General features: G+C 43.1%; 1 protein-coding gene across 2 annotated transcripts in view; it reads right to left on the bottom strand.

Annotated features, from left to right (window-relative positions):
• Positions 1–24,057, bottom strand: part of MROH1 (maestro heat like repeat family member 1) — a 2,449,684-nt gene that overhangs the window by 2,075,898 nt on the left and 349,729 nt on the right. The window lies entirely within an intron of this gene.

The raw sequence follows: 24,057 nt of genomic DNA on the forward strand, positions 1-24,057 counted from the left end.
CTAAATGGTGAATAATGTCAAAGGACAGTAAACCAGCCTAAGTACATAGTAATGACACAAGCTAAGATAAGCTATATGGAGCAAATTCACAGTTTCTGAGGTGCCAAAAGAGGTTACAATGGAAGTCGTCCAATAGTAGCAAAGCAGAAAATCCTCAATGAAAACTACAAAGTCAAAACGATGAAAAAGACAGTCAACCTACAGAAACGAAAACACTACATCAGTAGCATGCGTTGAGAAAGGGAGACTGCTACAACCAAGTATCCTACAAAATGTCACATTCCTGCTGTAACATGGAATCTGACTTGTTTTCAGTCCATAGTATTTCCACCTTGTGGAGTTTTACTTCATCTTGTTTCTTTCTATATCAGGTTTTGAATCTTACTCTCACTCAGCTGCTCACTGACAAACTAACCAGAATAAGCAAACAAGCAGCAATGCCTCTTCTACAGTGTTGCACAGTAAACAACCATTCAGGATGTAGAAACGAAAAACAGGCTTCACAGCACTACGTGAGTGGAGAGCAATCAAAGGTACACTTCTGACAACTGAGATTCGACAATCTCAGTAGAAACAAGAATCACCAAGTTACAGAAAATTAAAATAATTCTGCACTGTAGCTAAGAAAGAAAGTACACTTATGAAAGTTGCTCTAACCAATAACAGTAAAGATTCAAATTCCTCACTGTTGCATCAGCCTCTAGGCTATATGGGTTGTGCCCTGAGCAGGACACAACTCCCTCACTTTCACTCAGACTGCTGGCTAGCTAGCCTTAAGAAGGGAAATCAATCAAAGTGAAGCTTTCTTTCCCATAAGATAGAGTTTTACAATACAGAATCAATAACAAAATTAACAAAAAAAAAAAAAAATCCACACATCTGTAAAATTTAACACAAAAACATACTTTATATTTCATCTACAGTTGTATACAAGAGTAGCAAATGGTGAAGCTACTGCAGCAGTGAGAAATTTAAACATCTACTATTATGGGTAAGTGCAACTTACACAACTCTCATCATTCCCACTGCTGCAAGTAGCATCTAGGCTAAATGGGGTTGACTGCAAAAGCCTATCCAAGCTGGGAGGAAGATAGATTTGGATCCTAGAAACCCTGGAGAATGGTCCTAGCAAAGCTCGTCCTGGACCTAGAAAAGGAATACAGTTTGCAATGCTTTAAAATTATGTATAGAAGACCATGTAGTTACTTCTGGAGTCCATCCCATTCTGGCATGCCATCAATGAAGACAAGGGTGTAGCAGGATGTGCCTCGATGCCACCTGGAATGGATTTGCTACAGCAAGTATAACAAAAAGCAACAGCTGAGGGCAATCCCATGGAAATTATCTATTTAGAAACAGGTTGTTCTTTCACTCTCCCATAATAAGAAATAAATAGCCGATTTAGCATTCCTAAAGGCTTGGGTCTATCGAGATCGTACTTGAGCTGCCTATGCACATCCATTGCTTGCAGAATCCTTTAACCCTGGATTTTATGTTCTGGGTTAAAAACTGGAAGACTTTTGGTTTGATTAAAAGTAAACTCTGAAACCACTTTGTGCATAAAGAGAGGTTTGCTCTTAATGTGACCTGTCTAGGTGAAGTATGAGGCAAGGTTTACCCACCCATGACAGCCTGCAACTCAGATAATCTTTGCTCTGACATCTGCAAGAAAAAAAGAAGTTATGTATTCACCATAACATAACATTCTATGTTGTTTATCTTCATTTTTCCTTGAAGTGTAGGTTTGGTTCCTAAATCATAACAGGCTCGGCCGTACTACAGCTCATGAGGACCAAAAACTCGCAAGCTTTTCTTCCTACCCATAATGCTCCTCACCATTTTACCTCCGATCGAGTTTGCTGATTGAAAGAAAAAAAAAAAAAGGTATGCATCTCCAACTTACTTTTGTGGAGACCATATCTGGTATAGGAAGACTACAAAAATAGTGAATAAAGACCTGGCACACTTCACCAAGAGGTATAAAAGGATGGAGGCTGGAGGGAGGGACATCAAGTATAAATGACGATCAACAACAATGATGGAGCATTATTTATTTTATTTATTTATTTATTTTACATTTGTTAACCGGGCTAGTCTGGCTGGATACATGTCCATTTTCAGCAGAGGCCCGAGGAGAAAAGCTCCACTATCATACTATAACTTTTCAGATTAAAAAGATACCACTAATAAAAATAACAATCAATCAAACAATAAAACAATCAAAAAATGACAAAAGAAAAGCAAAGTAAAATAGAATATACAGTATTACCAGGCTTGAGTGGCTCGATACATGTATATTTTCTGCAGAGGGCTGAGGAGGAAAGCTCCACTATTATACTAGAAACTTTACATTTTAAAAAAATCACTAGAACAGAAAAGATACAAACATTGCAAAAAAGCAAGATACAATTTAATATACAGAGTTAACTATGAGAGCAGGTAGTGTAACAGTTATCAGTCAGGATTCGAGCATGGGCATAGCCAGTGATCTTGCAAATGAATTCTAATCTGTTTTTTGAACAGGTGACATGAGGCTAGGGAGGTCAGTTCAGTGGGAAGTTTATTCCAATATGATCCGATAGTGTTTGCAAATAAGGAGTCACCTGCTTTATTATGAGATTTGATAGTAGTTACTAGGAGCTTGTTGGCTGAGCGAAGTGAAGTAAGACTTTTATAAGGTGTGATAAGGTTTTTCAGTATGGGTGTGTTGGAGGGGTAATGTAGAATTTTAAAAGTGATGACTAATTGCTGCAGGAGTATTAGGTTTGGAAGTTCTAGCCAGTTGAGTTTCTTTAAGTTAAGACAGTGATAAGTACGGAATGGAGAGCCAGTTGCAAATCTGGCAATACTGTGGTAGGCTAAATTAAGTTTCTGAAGGTTAGCTTTAGAAAGGTTAATAAAGGAGGGAGAGGCATACAGTAGTGTGGAGATGAGGTGAGTTTGGGCAAGAGATACTCGGGATGTGGCAGTAAGAAAGGGCTTAAGTCTGTAAAGGGCTCCTATCTTTTTATTTACTGTCTTGATAGTTAAATCAATGTGTAAGTCAAAGTTTAGCTGATTGTCTATGGTGACACCTAGCAGTTTTGTGGAATGGTCAGGTTTGATGATAGTGCCATTGCAGGACACAATGGAAAAAGTGATTGGAGTGGATTTAAGGGTTGGGGTGAAGAGTAGAAGTTTGGTTTTTTTGGGATTTAGGAGGAGACAGATATGTTGAAACCATTTTTCTGCTGCTGTGAAAACCAATTGTGTAGAGGAGTGGAGTTCTACTGGGGATGGAGCAGAGCAGATGAGAGTAGAATCATCAGCATACTGTATACAAGTGGATGTAGGGAGGGAAGTGGGTAGGTTGTTTATGAATATAGAGAAAAGTAAGGGACCTAAGATGGACCCTTGTGGGACGCCTATAGTAACTGGGAGTTGAGAGGATAGATGGCTTTCCCAAAGGACTGCTTGTTTTCGATTTGTCAAGTATGAATCAAACCACTGTAGTGCCAGTGAGTCAAGTGACAGGGATTCTAAAGTGTGGAGGAGAAGTTGATGGTTGACCATATTGAATGCTTTCGAGAGGTCTAAGAATAGTGCAGAGGAGAACAGGTTGTTGTTATGATTTTTGTTTATGTCAGTGAAGGAGATAAGGGCAGTAGAAGTACTGTGGTAGGGCCTAAAACCATGTTGTGAGTCTACAAGCAAGTTGTTATTCAAGAGATGATGTAAGAGCTGCTGGTGTATGCAGCATTCCATTATTTTGGATAGTGGAGATAGAAGGGCAATAGGCCGAAAATTTGAGAGTTCGTTAGAGTTACCTCCTTTATGGAGGGGAATGATATGGGAGATTTTCCAACAGGAAGGGATTTTGGATTCAGTTATAGTTCTATTTATTAGGATGGAGACTGGGTAGGCTAGTTCGGTAGCAGCTAGTTGAAGATATTCGGCTGGTAGCTTGTCGGCAGAAGGGGTGCAAGGTTTGAGTTTAGATAGTAATTTACGTATATAGGTTGTGGAGACAGTATTAAACTTTAGTATGGGGGTGCTGTTTTGGGTATGGGTTTTTTGGAGGGATAGGGGAGGAGTCATGGTGTTTGCCAGAGAGGCGACTGTTTGAGAGAAGAAGTCATTGAAAGTGTTGGCTATTATGTCGGGTTGGCTTTGAGATAGGCTAGTTGGGGTAGGGGTTTTGGTATTACCTGGATGTAGAAGTTTGTTTATTCCTGACCAAAATTGTTTGGGGTTTTGGTTTTGGTGTTGTTGATATTTAAAGTGGTAGTTTTTTTTATCAAGATAGATAAGTTTCTTTGTTGAGTTTCTCAGGTGTTTGAAGTTCTGGTGGTCAGCACGTTTTTTTGTGGATCTCCATTTAGTCCATAATTTATTTCTGGCTCGCATATTTTGTTTAGTAGTTTTTGAGAGCCATGGGGCTGCCTTAGAGCTTAGTCTAATTAAGCGGGGTGGGGCATGATGGTGTAGAATTTGTAGGAAGGTATTGTTGAAATGGGTTACTGCTTCGTCTATTGGGAGGTATTTTAGAGTTGACCAGTTATATTCTTTGAGTTCATTTTGAAAGGATGCTAGGTTAAAATCTGTTTTATTGTGTATGGTACGGTAGGTAGTTTGCTTGGGGTTGTTGTATTTTTGTTTAGAGATAAAGGTCAGGAGATGGTCACTGATATTGTCAGGGAGTATTCCTGTTTTATAGGAGAGGGGGTTGTTGTTAATTAGTATCCAATCTAGAATGGTTTGTTTGTGGGTTGATTTGTGTATTCTAGTGGGGGAGTTAATGGTTTGATGAAAGTTAAAGAGATTAAGGTGAATGGAGGGTTTGGGAGATATGCAGGAGTTCCAGTCAATATTGAAGTCCCCTAAGATTATGGTTTCTTGTGGAAAGTTACTGGAGAACCAGCTTAGGATATTTTCTAGTGTGTTGATGTTGTTGCCTGGAGGGATGTAGGAACATATGATATATATAGCCTTGGTTTTATTAACTTGGAGCTTGGAGCAGAGTATTTCAGCATTAGGTAGGGAGGGGGGCAAGGAGTCTATTAAGACTACCTGTAAGTGGGATTTGTATAAAAGGGCCACTCCCCCGCCCTTTTTATTAAGACGATCATGTCTTAAGGTGCTATAGCCAGGGGGAGTAAATTCGTTGTCTTTGGTACTAGGCTTGAGCCAAGTTTCAGTGAGACAAAGAATGTCAAAGGCATAGAAATCAATTAAGGCATGAAGTTGTGTGATTTTGTTGTTGATGCTACGAATATTTAGGTGAGCAATACAGAGGGAGTCAGGGGAGAAAGGTGAACTAGAACAGTTAGTAGTTCGGTTTGAGTGGGTGTGGCTCATGAGAGTATTGGGGCCAGGGTTGGGGTGGATGTCCCCATGTATTAATAATAGTGTTTGTGGGACTTGAAATACTTTTAGATTTTTGCAGGGTATTAGATAAAACCGTTTAGAGGTTTGGAATCTGAAGTGGCGTACCTTGTGGTAGAGAGGGGGAAGGTAGGGAGAGGTTGATAGTATATTAATATGTGTTTGGTCAGGTAGAGGAAGTGTAGATGTGGCGTGTGTGGCTAATACAGGAGGTTGGCTAAGCATAAGATATTCATAGGAGGTAAGAGTATAGTAATAGAGAAGGATGTTGAGAAGAAGAAGTGAAAAGATTGAGTTAAGGTTTAAAGGCATGTTACTAGTGAGATGAGTTTAGCAAGTATAGGACTGTGTGGTATGAGCAGTAGAGTGAGGTGAGGTAGTAAGATAAGATTGTGGGGAGTGGGTGTGGTTGTAGGACTTGGAGTATGGTATGGGTAGGTGATATGTACAGGCAATGGGATAGGCGGTTAGTTAATTGGGGGAGTGTCTAAGCAAGTATAAAGGTAGGGCCCCTGGGGGTGGGTGGGAATTGGGGGTAGGGTGGGGAGCGGAGCGAACGGAGCGAGGAAGAGCAAGTGAGACGATCAGTAGCAGAAAACAATCAGGCAAGAAGAGAGAAGCAGGTGAAAAGGTAAGGGTGATCTCAAGAGTAGAAAAGTCGTGGAGAAGTATGGTAAGTGGGGGGTAGGTGATAGTAGAGGGCAAGGTAGAGGGGTCAGGCGTGAGGTTAGTATCAAGAGGCAGACGTGAAATATGGGCTGGAAATGACAGTGTGTGTTGTAGTAGAATAGTCTAAAAATGGTTATAGGAACCGTAGTGTAAAGGGTGCCACCTAGTGGCCAGGAGAGGAAGGATATCAGACAGAGCAAGCAGGGAGTTTACCAAGACAAATAAAACTCAGGGTAGAGAGAGGTTCCTCAAGGACAAAGCCGAGGAGAGGAGGGAAGGAGAAGGGATCTAAAGTCCAAATTGGAGGGGGGAGGGGCTGCTGGTTAACCTGGTAGGGGAGCAAATATGTCCTGGAGAGTAATGTTAAGCAGTACAAGATTAGGACATACTTTCCAAAAACGGTCAGCTCTGGGAGGACAGTCTTATTTGGGAGGACGTATAATCCTATTCAGGATTATGGTGCTTAAATATGATGTCCACGTGGCCTCTTTGGCTAGGGAAGGACAGGAACCCAGGTGTACAGTCTGATAATGTTATAGGTAGAGAGAGAAAAAAGGGGAAAAATAAGTCATTAGTCATTGAAGTGTGTACCACATAATTAGTACATATGCCTTAAATCAAAGAGCAGGTCAGTACATAGACTACCATAAGACACATTGTATTAAGCGGTTTAGTTAGACTGCTAATAAAACACAATAGGGCTTTCAATAACAACCTTGCAACAGTTACATGCTAGAATAACAATAAGCAAGCGAGATCAACCACACTGTTAAATAGGTTCCACTCTTTAACATGAGTAACAAGCAGTTAGCAGCTTCTAGAGAAATGGCAGGACATAACTTTCACAGCCATGCGTCTATAGCCAAATAATTACAGGATCCCAAAGGGGATACACGTTAGAATATAGTGTTGTTTCAATGTGTGTAGGTCAAAATATAACATACTTTGTATACATATGTGCACAGAGCTAATAGGCATGTTTCAAGAGCATTGCAAAAGAAACAGTGAGCAGAAACATTTCAGTAATAACACTTAAGCATAAAAAAGTCTTAAACAGCTACAGTTTCATGTGAACGCCAGCTAGAAGTTGTGGGAGACCACGTGGGGGCTGGTCTGAGGCAAGGGACGCTGTCGATAAGCTGCAGCAAGGGGTAACGCTAAAACCAGAGAGGTTGTAAGGGGTATCCACCGTGGTAATCAGAGTGAAAAAATGTGACTGCCACTGTGGTAAGCACGATGTAGGAAATACATGCGTGCGGCCTCATATATCGCGCTACAGTTGAAAAAAACCACTCAGCATCAACAGCTTAGGCTACAGGTTTGGGCCAAGGTATGCTGATGGGATAAGCAATACCTCTGGGTCGCTGGCCAGAAAAGAAGGGAGGAATAGAAAAAAAGAAAAAACAAAGCCTGCCAAGCGTAACCGCTGCTAGGTATAAGGTGTTACATAGGCGCTTTAGGCGCTGCACTCTCCAGCAAAACAGGCTAAGAGAGAGCGGTATGCCGAACGCTTCCGCTGTGGCTGTTTGTTTTAATAAAAAACTACACTAAAGCAAATTGGCTTTTCCAAAGTTGTAGTAAATATTCTACTGTGGTGCCAGTAAAACATTAACGGCTCTTAAGCGTCATTAAACAAAGCCTGCCAAGCATAACCGCTGCTAGGAATAAGTTGTAACATGGGCACTTTAGGTGCTGCACTATCCAACAAACAGGCTTAGAGAGAGAGCGGTATGCCGAACGCTTCCGCTGTGGCTGTTTGTATTAACAAAAAACTACACTACAACAGATTGGCTTTTCCAAAGTTGTAGTAAATATTCGACTGTGGTGCCAGTATAACATTAATGGCTCTTAAGCATCATTAAACAGTAGTAGGCGATGCTTTGAGTGGGCGGTTAAAATATATGCTACCGCTGTGGTTGTTTGCCTAATGTAAGGATAGGACATAGGCACGGGTACCGCTGGTAGTAAAGTAACTACAGTAGCAGATTAACTGCGTGATGGCTGGCCCAGGGCCAAACAGGAGTAGGAAAGGGGCCGATAACCAGCTTCCGTTAGTTCCTAGTGAACAAGGCGTTCCACGTGGTTCACATCAGCATCATAAAGTACAGTTCAACATTTCCAGGTATACAGAGCTAATCAGACAAACAGTAATGGATACAAAGAGAAAAATAAAAGAATAAATGAAACAAAACACTTAAACAATGCACTTAAGCCAAGTACTCACATGAGGAATATCTACTCCCAGCCCGAGGAGACACAGCAGCCCACAGAGGGATAGTCTATAGGGAGGAGTCGGCAAGGGGATGGGTGTATTTGTTAGGATAGAAACGGAAATGAGGCTGGAGGGGGAGGAGACAGGTAGGGATAGTAGGAATAGGAGTACAGGGCAGAAAAACAACAACAAGTATGTGGATCAGGAAGCTATAGGTGAGGAGGCAGGGATGGAAGGAAGTGTGGTAGAGTAAGAGCTATAGGCAGACAAGAAATCGAGAGTAGAATACTGAGGGGGAGATGATGGTCAGAAGGAGGTGAGCGTAGTAAGAGGAGGGTAGGGAAGGCAAGTAAAAGAGTAAAACACAGTAGTATGAAAGGTAAGGAACAAGCAGGGCAAAAGAAAAGTCACAGAGTATTACAGGTAAGACAGGGAGAGGGGGGATCGAGAGTGGGAAAAGAGAATAGGAATATCCAGGTAAGCAAGTGAGACGATCAGTAGCAGAAAACAATCAGGCAAGAAGAGAGAAGCAGGTGAAAAGGTAAGGGTGATCTCAAGAGTAGAAAAGTCGTGGAGAAGTATGGTAAGTGGGGGGTAGGTGATAGTAGAGGGCAAGGTAGAGGGGTCAGGCGTGAGGTTAGTAGCAAGAGGCAGACGTGAAATATGGGCTGGAAATGACAGTGTGTGTTGTAGTAGAATAGTCTAAAAAATGGTTATAGGAACCGTAGTGTAAAGGGTGCCACCTAGTGGTCAGGAGAGGAAGGATATCAGACAGAGCAAGCAGGGAGTTTACCAAGACAAATAAACTCAGGGTAGAGAGAGAGGTTCCTCAAGGACAAAGCCGAGGAGAGGAGGGAAGGAGAAGGGATCTAAAGTCCAAATTGGAGGGGGGAGGGGCTGCTGGTTAACCTGGTAGGGGAGCAAATATGTCCTGGAGAGTAATGTTAAGCAGTACAAGATTAGGACATACTTTCCAAAAACGGTCAGCTCTGGGAGGACAGTCTTATTTGGGAGGACGTATAATCCTATTCAGGATTATGGTGCTTAAATATGATGTCCACGTGACCTCTTTGGCTAGGGAAGGACAGGAACCCAGGTGTACAGTTTTCCAAAAACGGTCAGCTCTGGGAGGACAGTCTTATTTGGGAGGACGTATAATCCTATTCAGGATTATGGTGCTTAAATATGATGTCCACGTGGCCTCTTTGGCTAGGGAAGGACAGGAACCCAGGTGTACAGTTTTCCAAAAACGGTCAGCTCTGGGAGGACAGCCTTATTTGGGAGGACGTATAATCCTATTCAGGATTATGGTGCTTAAATATGATGTCCACGTGGCCTCTTTGGCTAGGGAAGGACAGGAACCCAGGTGTACAGTTTTCCAAAAACGGTCAGCTCTGGGAGGACAGTCTTATTTGGGAGGACGTATAATCCTATTCAGGATTATGGTGCTTAAATATGATGTCCACGTGGCCTCTTTGGCTAGGGAAGGACATTCTGGTGAGTACATAACTTCTTTATCTGACACTGTCGACCTTCATTCATTTCTTGACCTGTGGGATAGAGTCCCTAGCTACTTTTTACCTTGGGTGGACTCGCGGAAGAATAATCATAAGCACCACAGAGCCAAAGAACATTATTCCACTGGAGGCCATATCCAATTTGTAATGAGTATTTAAGGTATGTGGGGTAGCCCAAGTTGCTGCTGCGCAAATATCATTGAAAGAAGCTCTGGAGTGAAAAACTGTTGATGTAGCTTACAGCTCTGGTAGTGTGAGCCTTAACTGGTCCAGGTAACTTAACATTCTTTTTTGGCATATATGAAGGACATGCAGTCTTTCACCCATCTAGAAAGGAAAACCTTAGATACCGGTCTACACAGTCTAGTACTAGAAAAGGCAATAAACATTTGGTCTGATTTTCTGATAAACTTTGTTCTACGAAGGTATAAACGTAACTGCCTGTGGACATTAACAAATGTAGACAGTATTCACCGTTGTTTGAAAATTTTGGAAACAAACTGGTAAATGTATAGTCTGATCAATATTTGACGTCAAAACAACCTTTGGTAGGAAAGAAGAATTTGTCCTTACTGAGACCCGATCTAATTGAAAAATCCAATACGGTGATTTACAAGATAATGCCTGAATCTCTGAAATTCTTCTAGCAGAGAAAATGGCCATTAACAAAGCTGTTTTCCAAGACAAGTAGTTTAATTCACAAGTGGCTGCAGGCTCAAGGGGAATATATTAGTATGGAGAACCAAATTGAGATCCTATGGAACATACAGGATTTTATGTGGAGGTTTCAACATCAATGTTCCTTTCAAAAAAGCCTTACACAGTTTATGAGACATTAATGAGGTGTCCTGTAGCCCACTGTGGAAATCTGAAAATGGCGACTAGTTGAATCTTAAAGGTAGAGGCAGAAGCTCCTTGTTCAAAAAGTAAGGTCAAAAATTCTAAAACTTTTGTGATGGGGGCTGAGAAAAAATCTATATAATTACTATGATCCAAGCAGGAATTTTTTTTTCCATTTGCTACAGTAAAGTTTTCTAGTGGAAGGTTTATGCGAGGCCAAAATAATCTTACGGACTGGAGAAGATATAAAGTTATGCCTGGCAATCTACGGAAGAGAAGCCATGCTCTGGGCTTAAAGTTCTGAAGTTTCGGGTGAACTAATCCCTCTGGATGGGACAGGAGTTGAATTCCAAGAGTCCACAGTGTTTGACTCGGATGAGGCCAGAAAAAGGGGAACCAAATCTGTCGAGGCCAGAATGGGGCAATGAGAATCACTTTGCTCTTCAACCTGGTGGCTTTCTTCAGAAATTGAGGGATTAACAGTATTGGGGGAAAGGCATATAGAAGCCCCAAGGGCCAATCGTGAAGGAGAGCATCTCTCGGGGACTTCTCCAGAGGGGGGGGGGATCAGGGCAAAATAGCTGTTGCACTTGTTTAGGGGTGATGCAAAGAGGTCACAGCAAGGCCCACCCCAGCAGTGAAAAATCATTTGAGCCAATTTCAGGTTGACAGACCACTCATGAAGCACGAGGATAGATCTGCTCAGCTTGTCCGCTATCACATTTGAGGTCTCCAGAAAGTGTGTTGCTATGAGAAAGTGGTTGGAAGAAATCGCCCTCTCCCAAACTTGGAGTGCTTCTCAACAAAGGGGATAAGACTTGGTCCCCCTCCTGTTTGTTGCTGTACCAGACTACTGACATGTTGTCAGTCTGGATCACAATTGTCCCTGGAGGAAAAACAGCTTGAAAGGCCTGCAATGTTAACAGCACTGCTTTCATCTCTAAGACACTGATATGCAAGCTGGCCTCTGTAAGTGACCAAGTGCCTTGAACGGTCTTGCCCAGATAATGCCCCCCCACCCGATATGGGAGGAGTCTTTGGTCACTATGGCCTGAGGCTGAGGCGGTAAGAAAGTTCATCCTGCTAGAATGTCTGTGGAGTGAATCCACCAAAGATCTCTTTTGCAATAGTTGGTCACTAATACATGATGCAACATTGGCTGACGAAGAATGAACCATTGGAATGCAAGAAGCCATTGCAGGATTCTCGTGGAATCTTGCTAGAGGTACCAATGTAATGGTTGCTGTCATGGAACTCGGAGCCTGTAGAACTAGATGTGCGGCTACTGTCTTGCTGACTATGATTTTCCCCGACTTGAAATCTGATCTTTTCTAGACAGGGAAAGGGAAGAGAAGCTATGCAAGTGTTTGTATTCAAATTTGCCCCTATAAATTCCAACTTCTGTATTGGGATCAGATGAGATTTTTCGTGCTTTATTGCGATTCTGAGGTAGGTACAAGTCTGAAGAACACAGTCTCTTGATTTTTCTAAGACATTCCTGGTGGAAGCAGTGATGAGCCAGTTGTCTAAGTAGGAAACACACTGTGTCCGTGAAGTCTCAAGTGAGATGCTGCCACTGCCATGCATTTGGTGAACATCATGGGGGCTGTGGTAAGACCAAAGGGCAGTGTTCTGAATTGAAGGTGACTGGCTCCCAGCCAAAAAGGAGATATCCCCTGGAGCATTTGTCCATCCTGATGTAGTAATATGAGTCCTGAAGATCTACTGAGCACATCTTAATTGTCCTTCCTTAAAAATGGGAGGATGTACTGAACCATGGCCATCCGGAATTTCATTTGACGAACAGATTTGTTTAAAACACTGAGATCCAAAATTGGTCTCCAGTCCCCTGTCTTCTTCAGCATTAAAAAATCTTGAGTAAATTCTGGATTCTTTCTGGTCTGAGGGGATGTGTTGAATGACTCTTTTCTAGCAGTTTTTTTTTTATTTCTTGAACTGCTGGTTCCCTCTGACTGGGTGGAATATCGGGAATCCTTTTGGATTTTTTGGGAAGGTTGTGAAAGGGAATTGTGCATCCTCGGGTAAGAATCATTTGCACCCAAACATCTGTAATTATTTCTAGCCAGGTTTGTTGGTGTAAGGATAATCGTCCCCCGACTGCTTCCAGAGGCAAGCACTCGGGCCATCCCTTCAGGAGCGCTGGTAGGGTTTGGTAGAGAAAGAATCCCTGGAACCCTGGTTTTAGGTTCATAGGTTCATACTAAGCTATCTGCCCTAGGGCATTTAAGCCTAGCCAGAGTGTGTTTGGCTTTCGCCACCCATTTTAAATTAATTTTGCTATGACCTTTTTCCAGGTTAGTATACTGTGCCTCTGTCTAACAGTGACACAGAAGTGATACCCGGGGTAAACCTACAATCTCCCATCCACTCAAGATTCCTCTTGAAGAGAGTCAATGAGGGACTCTGCCTAACCTGGACTGGGATTTTATTCCAGAGTGAAGGAAGCCTCTGGGTTATGAATCTGTCCCTCCAGCATATCCTATTTATTTCAGTGCTGAGGTTCAAGTCTCTCGAGCGCGTAGCTCGATGGGATTTGGATTTTCTGAGGTGCAGCATGTCCATTATTTCCGGGTTGGACATTGCTTTATACGTCAGGCACAGATCGGCTCTGAGCAGGCGGTATGCTACTGAGTAGAGCTGGAGTTTCTTTAACCGGGCAGTATATGGCATCTGTTTGAGCCCTTTGATCCTCTTGGTGAGGTACTTTTGGGGTCTTTCCAGTTGCTGCAGGTGTCTGGTAAGGTACATCCCAAAAGGGGCATTGTACTCAATTATGGGCCTGATGAGGGATGAGTAAAGAGGCATGATGACCTCCCCTGATCTAGATGTGAATCCCTTCATGATTAGGTGGGCTATATAAAATGTTTTTCTAACCACTTTGGCCATGTGGTTGTCAAATGAGAGATTGCTATCAACTTGGGTCCCCAGGTCCCTAATTAATTCTTCCGTACTTAATGGATTACCACCTATGTGGTAATTTGTGGGCACTTTGTTTTTGCCAAAGGGGATGACTATACACTTTTTGGCATTTAGCTTGAGGCCATGGCTCTGGCACCAGTTGTCTGTTTCTATGAGGCCCTTTTGGAGGATGCTTGTGTCGGCTGGAGAGTCGATTATGGCACCCAGTTTGCAGTCATCTGCGAACTTGGTCAGCCACAGTCCTTCCGTGTTAGCCTGTACCTCCGAGAAATATATACCGAACAAGAGAGGTCCCAGGACTGAGCCTTGTGGGATGCCACTTGTAACTGGTTTGGAGTCTGACATGGCTCCAGCAATTCTAACCATGTGGGTTCTGTCCTTGAGCCAGTTTGCAACCCATCTAGTGACACAGCGGTTTATATTTAAGCTGGTGAGCTTATCTATAATGCCCGAGTGGGGTATTGTATCGAAGGCTTTTGCAAGGTCCAGGTAGGCTGTGTGGACCACCTTCCCCTCGTCAATGGCCTTGGTGACTGTTTCAAAGAAATCGACCAGGTTTAAGAGGCAGGATCTGCCTTTAAAGCTGAACTGGGTATGATCCAGTGTCTGTAGGTTCCCAATATCTTTATTTATGAGGTCCATGATGATCCTTTCCATAGCTTTGCAGACCAAGCTAGTCAGGCTTATGGAGCGATAGTTTCCAGGATCCGTTAAAGCACCACCTTTGTGGAGAGGGACCACTGTTGCTGTACGCCACTCTCTGGGTACATATCTTGTACTAAGGCTGAGATTGAACAGTAGTTTTATGTTTGGGTTTAGTTCTTCTTGAAGTTCATGTAGGACGCAGCCCGGGCCACCGTCTGGTCCCACTGATGCTGTGTTTTTTGCTTTGGAAAGGGCGGCTCTTACCTGAGCATCTGAGATGTCAGGGGGGCAGCACTCTGCTGGGATAGATATTTGCCTTTTTGGTGTGGAAGGGTGGGAGACGTTTGCGCTGAACCTGTCAGCTAGGATATTGGCAATGTCTGTGGGTTCGGTGTATTTTTTGTCATTTTGGACTAATTCTGAGCATATCTGGGAATTCCTACCCAGGTTACTAACATAACTAAAGAAAGCCTTGTGATTATCCTTAGTGTCCTGTGCAATTTTTCTCTCGAAGCTGGCCTTAGATGATTTTATGAGTGCCCATAGTTTTTTGCTAATACTGATCAGAGATGCCTTCCCTTTTTGGGATTTTGCTCTATCATGTAGTAGCTTCCTCCTTCTATTGTATAGTTTGTTTATGGCTGGGGTCCACCAGACAGGACGCCTAATCTTGGAGGATTGGGTCTTGGACCTCTATTGCGAGGCAGTCTTTTAGTTCTGGGCTCCCCTCTTCTGGGGATCCTGCTTTCTAGGCATTGGAGAGGGTTTTGTCCTCTGTGGGCACCAAGTTGTCTGCCATGCAATTGGAGTTGATCCCTGATTCAGCCTCTGCACTGCACTGGTGTGGGCCACCTCTGCTGCATGGGGGAGCCGCTAACACGTGTGTCCTGGAAAGGCCCTTGGAACTTTCAGAACCACATCTTCCCAATTCTCTGGTTCCTAGAGAGGGACTATTGAGGAGCAGGAAAACATACATCCACTGCAGAGAGGGTCTTTCCATCTTTCAAACACCTGGACAAGGTCTCTCAAAATTCCGGGTCAAGAACAGATGATCTGTCAAATGGCGCATTAATGAAAGAAGATTTTAATGGTTCCACAAATTTGCATAAGCTCATCCAGGTGCGTCTCCTTATGGCTACGCCGGAACCTGCTGCTCTGGTCGTCCCTTCAGCTGCATGCACTAAGACCCACATGGACAAGTTGGATATGGACTTGTGAATGGCCAACTCTGAAGCAAACTTTTCTTGGACTCCTTCAGATACACCTCCTACAAGGGTATTTAAAAATCCTTAATCAAATCCCTTCGGAGTCTAGTGAAATGTGCCACAAAATTCAACAACCATAGGGCAAAGGTCAATGAAGCATATACCTGCTTCCCGAACCTATCCATTGCCCAGGACTCTCAATTGGGAGGATGGATAATGGAACCATCTTCAGACAGTTCTTTCTTTGTGGCTGCCACAACCACCATGGCATCTACTGCCAAGCCTTTTGCCCACAGCTGAAAATCTTCAGGAGCTGAGACAATTTTTTCTGGCCTCCTAGAGATTGGCTCTATGGAATCAGGAGCCTTCCATGCCCACTGTGCAATCAGTTTAATGAGATGATCAACTGGGAGAGTTACCCCATAAGTAGATTATACTGACTCCTCAGGGGAGGGATGTTAGGACTTTTAGCCACCCCTCTGTTTAAGCATCTCAAGGAGACATCTTCAAGGGGTGACCTACAGGAACCTTCCATTCATTGTAGTCAGTATCCTCATTGGCGGATTTTTCTGAGGAATCCAAGTGCTTACTCTTGCACTTTCTCGTGAGGAACGTCCTCAGTGGGATAATCTGAAGAACTGTCAGAAAAGACCTGGACAGGTGTATCCTGCAGCTTCGCCCTTGCTGTCCTCAGTGCAGAGGCTGAATCAGGGATCAACTCCAATTGTGTGGCGGACAACTTGATGCCCACAGAGGACAAAACCCTCTCCAATGCCTAGAAAGCAGGATCCCCAGAAGAGGGGAGCCTAGAGCTAAAAGACTGCCTCGCAATAGAGGTCACTCCCCACTCCAAGGAGTCTGCCCCCGACACCGAAGCCAGAGTGCAGCTCACGCATGCTGAGGCTCTGAGGTGCAGGGACGGCTCTGGAAAACCTGGAGTTGAAATCTGCCCCCCAGAACCAACAGTGGGACCCGCACCCCAGGAGCCCTTCAGCTCTGATATGACTAAAGAGGTCAGGGAAGTAATCGGTCCCAGAGATGAAAACCTGGCCAGAGCCGAAGCAGTTGGGAATATTGCTTTCTAGGAAAAATGTACGCAGATTCCTCAAGAATTATTATCAGAACTGTTGGTGTCTGTGCCAGTACAGTGGATGTAACACAGGTTGTGGGTTCTAAAACTTTGTCTTTCTTTTCGAGTGTCTGTTCCGGTGTCAAAGATACCAGAGGACTTGGGACAGAGGCTTTCAGTTCCATTGTCATTTGTGGATCCTCTAGTTTAGCTTTCTGAGTCACCAGTACTGAAGGAGAGGTCGGTGCAGAGTGACTTTTCCTCTCAGTTTTCAAAGAGGAAGAGGAGGAGGAAGGGTCCATTTTAGATTTGGAAACGGAGAAGGCCTCCTCAAAAGAGGATTTTAGCATGCCTTTTAACATCAATTTATTTTTTTTGTTAGACTAAGGTTTGGTGACTAAATCCATAACATACTGAGCAGTCTTCTTGAAGATGTAATGAGCCTAAACAATATAGACATAACAAATGACCATCAGAATTAGGCATCGTCCTATCACGTCTGACATTTTTAAACCCAGAGGTGCCCTTTCCTTTATCAGCCATATCTAGCGCACACAGAGCTGGAACTAGAAATAGGGAAAATAATTGCAGAAAAGCACCACCAGCAATGGTAGGCCTAGAATACCCAAGGGTATAAAGGAGAAAGTATAGACAACATGGAACAAAGGAATATAGAAAAAAGGGATGCTATCAGCAATGGTACACAAGAAATACCAGCAGCATGTACAAATATTACAACCTTTTTCTTTTTTAAAGTAGAAAAGGAAAGGTAAGAAGGTCATTTACTCCCAACATGGACTATGACTGAATCATACTGGTACTTGTAGTCCAATGATCTGAGTGCATGCATAATGTGGTGGATCCTAGCCACTTATAAGTAACTGATCTTGGCTTTCTTCTTACTCCAGCTGCTGATTAGGACATCAGTGCATCTCATAATGGTCTTCCACAACCAGAATGTTGGATTATGTGGCTGCTTGCCTTATGGGCTTAGAAGTAGAGTCTCCAAGAGATATGGGTCTGTGTTGATGTGGGTGTCATTTTAGAAGAGTGTATTTGGGGCTGCTGAGGGTATTTGTTATGTGTACTTTGCCTATGTGGTCTTTGGAGTTTAGGAATGTTACATTTAAGTGCCTAAGCATATGTGTCTATAGTTCTGTTTTGAATTGCTTGTGATGGGTTTAGTGTGTGTACTACTGACAACCTTATTGGCATTAGGAATATTTTTATGCTAGAGCTTTGCCTCCAGTGACATTGTGTAAATACAATTCTCAAACTGATATGGTACGAGAGAGATAACTGGTTGTCAGTAAACATTAGGCAATTTATACACTGCCCCAGGATGCCCATATCCACTAAAATGGTAACTGAGATAGTGGGAAAGTTCATATGCATTGCAATAGCAGGAATGCCAGTCCAAGAAAGTAAGATGTGAGCAGTACATCCAGAAGAAAGAAAAGTACCAGGGGGACAGAGGGTGGGAGTGAATATTGCAGCAGTGAAGAGGACATCTAACCTTATGGTAAGAGTTTACACGACTGTGCTATGTCCTTCCATTCACTGGTGCAGTATTCTTAACATATGGGAAGGTGCCAAAGCTTAGAAGAACCCAGGGAAGAGGCAGGACCAGCAGAGCTCTCAATGAACTCATGCAAAATGGACCATGCAAAACCAGCCTTAGCTCTAGATGATGCATCCAGCTTGTAATGTTTTGTGAAAGTATGCAGTGAACTCCAAGTAGCTGCTTCAAGGATGGAGTTGGTGTCTAACCCCTTGAGAAAAGCACCAGAGGAAGCAACAGCTCTGGTGGAATGAGCCTTAACAGACTGAGGAAGTCTTTCACCACAATGAACATAAAAAGAAATTGCTTTAGAAATCCAAGAAACAGTCTGCATGGAAACAGCCACCCCTAAGAGCTAGGGTGAAAATAAACAAAAACATGATCAGACTTTCCAATAGTCTCAGTCTTATTCAAGTAAAATATGAGTTGTCTGTGCACATCTAAGGTGTGAAGAACCCTCTCACTAGAAGACTGTAGAGAAGGAAAAAAGGTAGGCAACTGAAGAGACTGATCCAAGGATAAAGCATTCACCACCTTAAGCATAAAGGAAGGATAAGTATGCAGGAACACACTTATTATGAAAAATATGAAAAGTGAGGCAAGCCATAAGAGCCTGAAGCTTAGACACTCATCTGGCAGAAGTAATGGCCAACAGAAGAACAGTCCTCCAGGAACAACGATGCAAGGAAGCTGAGGCAGCCAGCTCAAAATGGAACCAGAGCTAATTTCTCTAAGACAAAATTAAGATCCCAGGGAGGGGGAACAGGCTTCCTGGGAGATCCAATATGAAGAACCCCTTTAAGAAACTGTTTAGCTTCAAATGTAGAAGTTAAAGGCAGAGAAGCAGGAATAGCTGGCAAATAGAGCCTAACCAAAGAGTAGGCCAAGCCAGCATTGTGCAATTCACAGAAATAAGATGGTACCAAAGCAACATCCACAGTAAATGGATTTAAGTTTCTTGACCACCACCAAATAGAAAATCTATTCCATTTGGATAAGTAGGATTTCCTAGCATTGGGTTTCTGGGCCTCCTGCAGGTCACTAAGCACATCCTTAGAAAAAAAGTATCTATGTGGAATCAAAATCCTATGACCTACAGAGTCAGCTGAAGAGTAGACAAGTGAGGATGGATGAGAGATCCATTGTCTTGTGTGAGTAGGTCCACCCTGTGAGGTAACTTGAGGTGATGCCCTTGGCTAAGTAGAGAAGAGGGAAAGTACAGTTGTGTACACTTACCTTAAATGTAGATGTTTGAGTGTATTCACTGTTGCAGTCATTACATTTGGGTAATCTGCTGGCAGGTTGCCCTCAGTCAGCCTGATTAACAAAGTCTTGGGCCCTGCATCAGTTGCTGTCCCTTCTTCCATGATGTCAGGTCGTCAGGGGTATAAAACATGCAGCCAACGCCATTACATCAGTTTTTCTTGCCCAGATGTCAGTTGCCCCCCCCCCCCCAAATGGGTAGCAAAATATATATATATATATATATATATATATATATATATATATATATATATATATATATATATATATATATATATATAGATACATATACATAAAATTAAAACATAAAAATATACCTCCGAACAAAAGCAAATACACCAAAAAGGCTTTTAAGCATAGTAAAAGAAAGAAGAGGTATAGTAAAAGAAAAACAGGGGGCTGGAGGGAGGGTAACCAGGACTGCAACAATGAATACACTCGAACATCTACATTTATGGTAAGTGTACACAGCTGTACTATGTTCATCATGTTTCACTGTTGAAGTCATTACATTTGGGTAGATTCCCAAAGCAAAGGTTGGGAGGATGGATTTATACAGCATAAGGAACAGTTATAAGGCCCTGCAAAACAGCAGTGGCAAAGCCAGCTCTAGATTTAAAGAAAATTGGTAAGTGATAATGCTTGGTGAAAGTATGAACTGAACTCCAGGAAGCAGCTTCCAGAATATTCCTGGTAGGAATACCACTGAGAAAGGCTGCTGAAGTAGATGCAGACCTGGTGGAACGAGATCTGATCCCCTGGGGGATAGGTTTTCCATGGCGCTTATAGCAGAAATTAATACAATGGCTTAACCATTTAGAAATAGTTTGTTCTGAAACAGCCTTCCCCTCTACCCCTGCAGCAAATGCTACCAGCAGTTGTTCAGATTTTCTTTGAGATTTAGTCTTGTCCAAGTAGAATCTAACTTGTCCGTGTACATTCAATGAATGCAGAATCCACTCTCCCTTGTTCTGTGGATTGGGAAAGAAAGTTGGCAAATGAATGGACTGATTAAGAGCCACACTGGATACCACCTTGGGCATGAATGATGGATTGGGTCCTGAGTGACACCCTGTCTGCATGAAAGATGATGGAAAGGCTCCACTGCCATAAGGGCCTGTAATTGAGATATCCTTCTAGCTGAAGTGATTGCTAAACGAAAGGCTATTTTCCAGGAAAGAAATTTTAAGTCTGCAGTTGCAGCTGACTCGAAAGGAGGTAGAGTGAGTGTCTCCAATACAAAGTTAAGGTCCCAGGCAGGGGATGGAGCTCTCCAGGGTGATCTCAAGTTTTTGGCCCCTCTGAGATACTGCTTTAGAAGAGGATGATATAAGAGGTGGGGGGGGTCTGTGTTGTAATGAGCTGAAATGGCTGAGGCATGGATTTTTATGGAAGAAAAAGACAGGCCCTTCTGAAGCATCTCAGTTAAATATTGCAAAATCTGAGGTAAATTGGGCACTGCTGTGCTCATCCCTTGAGACTGATTCCAGGCACAGAATCTTTTCCATTTGCCAGCATAAGATTTTCTAGTACTAGATCTTCTCGCCTCCAAAATGACATCCATCACAGATTTGCTGTGGGATGCTAAGGGGGAATTTAAGTGATTAGCCAAGCTGCAAGATTTAATGTTTGGAGCTGAGGATGCAGAATTTGGTTCTCCTGCTGAGACAGTAAGGAAGATGTCTGAGGCAGGTGCCACGGAGAAATGTATGACAAGGTGCGCAGGAGTGGGTACCAGTGTTGGTGAGGCCAGTCTGGAGCAATCAAAATCATTTTTGGTTTGTCCTGTTTGACTTTTAGTAGAACTTTGGAGAGCAAATGCACAGGGGGAAAAGGCATAGACTGATAGGTTTTTCCAGCTGAATGAGACAGCATCCACTTTCCAGGCTTTTTTGTGATGAGTTCTTGTGCAACATTTGTCCAACTGGTAGTTCTGGGGTGAGGCAAAAAGATCTATGTCTGGGCTCCCCCATTTGTGTGTTAACATGTTGAAAATCCGTGGTTCCAGTTTCCATTTGTGAGGGTCCAAGAGATTTCTGCTTAGTTCATCTGCCAGAACATTCTGCTTTCCTGGCAGGCACTGAGCTTGTAGTTGTACTTGGGTAGCTCAAGGCCGTATTCCACAATGCCATGGCTAGTCTGCAGAGGGGGTAGGAATGTGTACCCCCCTGCTTATTTATGTACCACATAACTGTGGTGTTGTCAGTCTTTATCAGTAATTATCCTGGATGAAGGTAGTCCTTGAAGGCTGTCAGTGCATTCTGTACAGCTAGCATTTCTTTTTAATTGATATGAAGGTGCATTTGATTTGGGCTCCATTTGCCCTGAATACCCTTCCCTGCCAGATGAGCCCCCCATGCATAGTCTGATGCGTCTGTAGTTAGGGTTTGGGTGGCAGGGGGTGGTTTGAATGGCAGTCCTTTGTTTTGGTGGCAGGCCTCTGCCCACCATAGGAACTCTAGGCGCAAGCAAGGTATGAAAGGAATCATTGTTTCCAGGCTGTGACAATTTTTACTCTATAAACTTAAGTACCACTGAAGTTTCCTCATATGCAGTCTTGCATATGGAATTAGAAGAATGCAGGAGGCCATGAACCCAAAGACTTGCAGTATTTGCCTTGCAGATAGCAGGGTTTTTGTGGCCACCTGTTTGAAGTAAGTTACCAAATGAATTTGCTTTTCTGGCGTAAAGAAAGCCATCTGGGCAGTTGTATTCAAGCTTGCACCCAGAAATGTAATCTTTTGAGAGGGTACCAGTTAAGATTTATTTTCGTTTATGGTGTACCCTAGACAAGTCAGAACTCTTTTTACAAACACCAGATGTTTTAGAAGAATGGCCTGGTATTCTGCCTGAATTAGACAATCGTCCGGGTATGGATATATTTGAATATTTCTTTGCTTGCAAAATGCAATTACTGGAGCCAGGCACTTTGTGAATACCCTGGGCGCAGTAGACAAGCCAAAGGGCAGTGCAGAGAACTGATAATGCATGCAGCCTGCTTTGAAGCGTAGGAATATTCTGCAAGATTCCTTGATTGGGATATGCAGGTAAGCCTCTTAAGTCGAGAGTTGCCACAGACATCCTTGCCTAGCATAGGAAGTAACTGGTGAAGAGTCAGCATCTTGAATTTTGGAATGTCCAGAAAGGTGTTTAGAGTAGACAGGTCCAGAATTGGTCGCCATGATTTGTCTTTTCTGGGTACCAGGAAAAGTCTGGAATAGAAACCTTGTCCCTTTTCCTCTTCTGGTACTAGCTGAATAGCCGCCATGTTTAGGAGGGAAAGAACTTGTTTCTGAGCCTCTGCCCACTGTTTTGGGGGCAGGTCTGGCCACCCGTTTGGAGTTGGCAGCATGTGGAAATGAAATCTGTATCCCTGGGACACTATATTTAAAACCCATTTGTCCTGGGTTATAAGTTGCCAGTTTCTTGAATGAAGAGCCAGTTTTCCCCCAAAGGGGACGCTAAAGAGGTAAGTGCTTGGTAATTTCGAAGGGAAGTCATTAAAACTGTTTACCACAGGGTGGTGCCTTGTTGTTTCCAGATTTGGAAGTGGAAGCACCACACTGCTTAGTTCTGAAAGTCCCCTGGGACTGAAACCTGGTGCTTTTGGAATGTCTGGGTCTGGCCGTAGTGGCTCTGGAAGGAGCTGGAAAGGACCAGTTCTTAGTAGGGCAATGCCTACTAAATCTAGGTGGTTGCACTTGTAAGAAATCTTTCAGTTTGCATAGATTTAGCTTTATCTTCCATCTTTTTTAGAACTTCTTCAGCCTTACTGCCAAAATAGGCGGTCCTGCTATAAAGGAGCATCCAAACGTTTTGCTTTAACATGATCAGGCAGAGATTGTTACTTAATCCAAGCATGCCTTCAAAGCACAAACCCAGTAACAGCAGCCCTACAAGAGGCCTCTAAACAATCAAAACCACATTGCAAAGTATGTTTGCCAACTTGTTCGGCTGAATGCAATAAATCCTGCAAATCTTTATTCTCCACACAGTCAGAAATCAACCTAATTTTCTGTTTAAGCAGTCCAATGATATGCAGTTGATATTTTAGCATGCAAAATTGACAGTTTAAAGCCCTGATTGCTAAGGTTGCAGAAGTATAAACCTTTTTACCCCATCTATCCAGCGCCCTGCAGTCTCTATCAGAAGGGGTAGGATTTTTAGCAGTAGAAGCCTTAATGCCCTTGGGCCCCTGAGAAATGGTTTCAGGGTCCGCAACAGGATTCTTGAAATGGAATTTGGGGACCCAGAAACCCTGTAGTACCGGTCTGGTTTGCTAGGGGTTGGAGGCAAGGAATCAGGGGCCATACTGGATTCTGAAAACACATCAACAATATCTAGTACAGGAGGTATAGCCAAAGGCCTATGCTGAGGAAGAAGGAAATCCCTAAGCTTCTTTTTGGATTCAGAGAAATCCTGACTTTCCCAGTGGAAATGCTCCCTTAAGGTATGTAAAGTTTCCCCAAAAGAGAAATCCTCAGGCAGAGAAGCAGAGGGAGTGGAATCCTCTGCATCAGCGTCCTCATAAGTAGGTATGGAGAAATCCAGATCATTAGAAGAGTCAGAAGAAACACAGTCCTGTTCAGAAGATTCATAGTCAAATTCAATCCTAGGCCTCTTGGGGGGGGGGGGGGGGTTTGACTACCCCTGATTAGAGTAATTAAATCTTCAGCCATTTTGATAATTTTTTTTTAGGCATAGGGGCCTGAACATGTGGCGTGGGCATCGGTTTTTTAGACATAGATCGAGATTTAGGCCTTAGCACTGAA

Source organism: Protopterus annectens, chromosome 3.part1 (genome assembly GCF_019279795.1).
Source record: "Protopterus annectens isolate FY-2018-M chromosome 3.part1, PAN1.0, whole genome shotgun sequence".
NCBI lineage: Eukaryota > Metazoa > Chordata > Ceratodontiformes > Protopteridae > Protopterus > Protopterus annectens.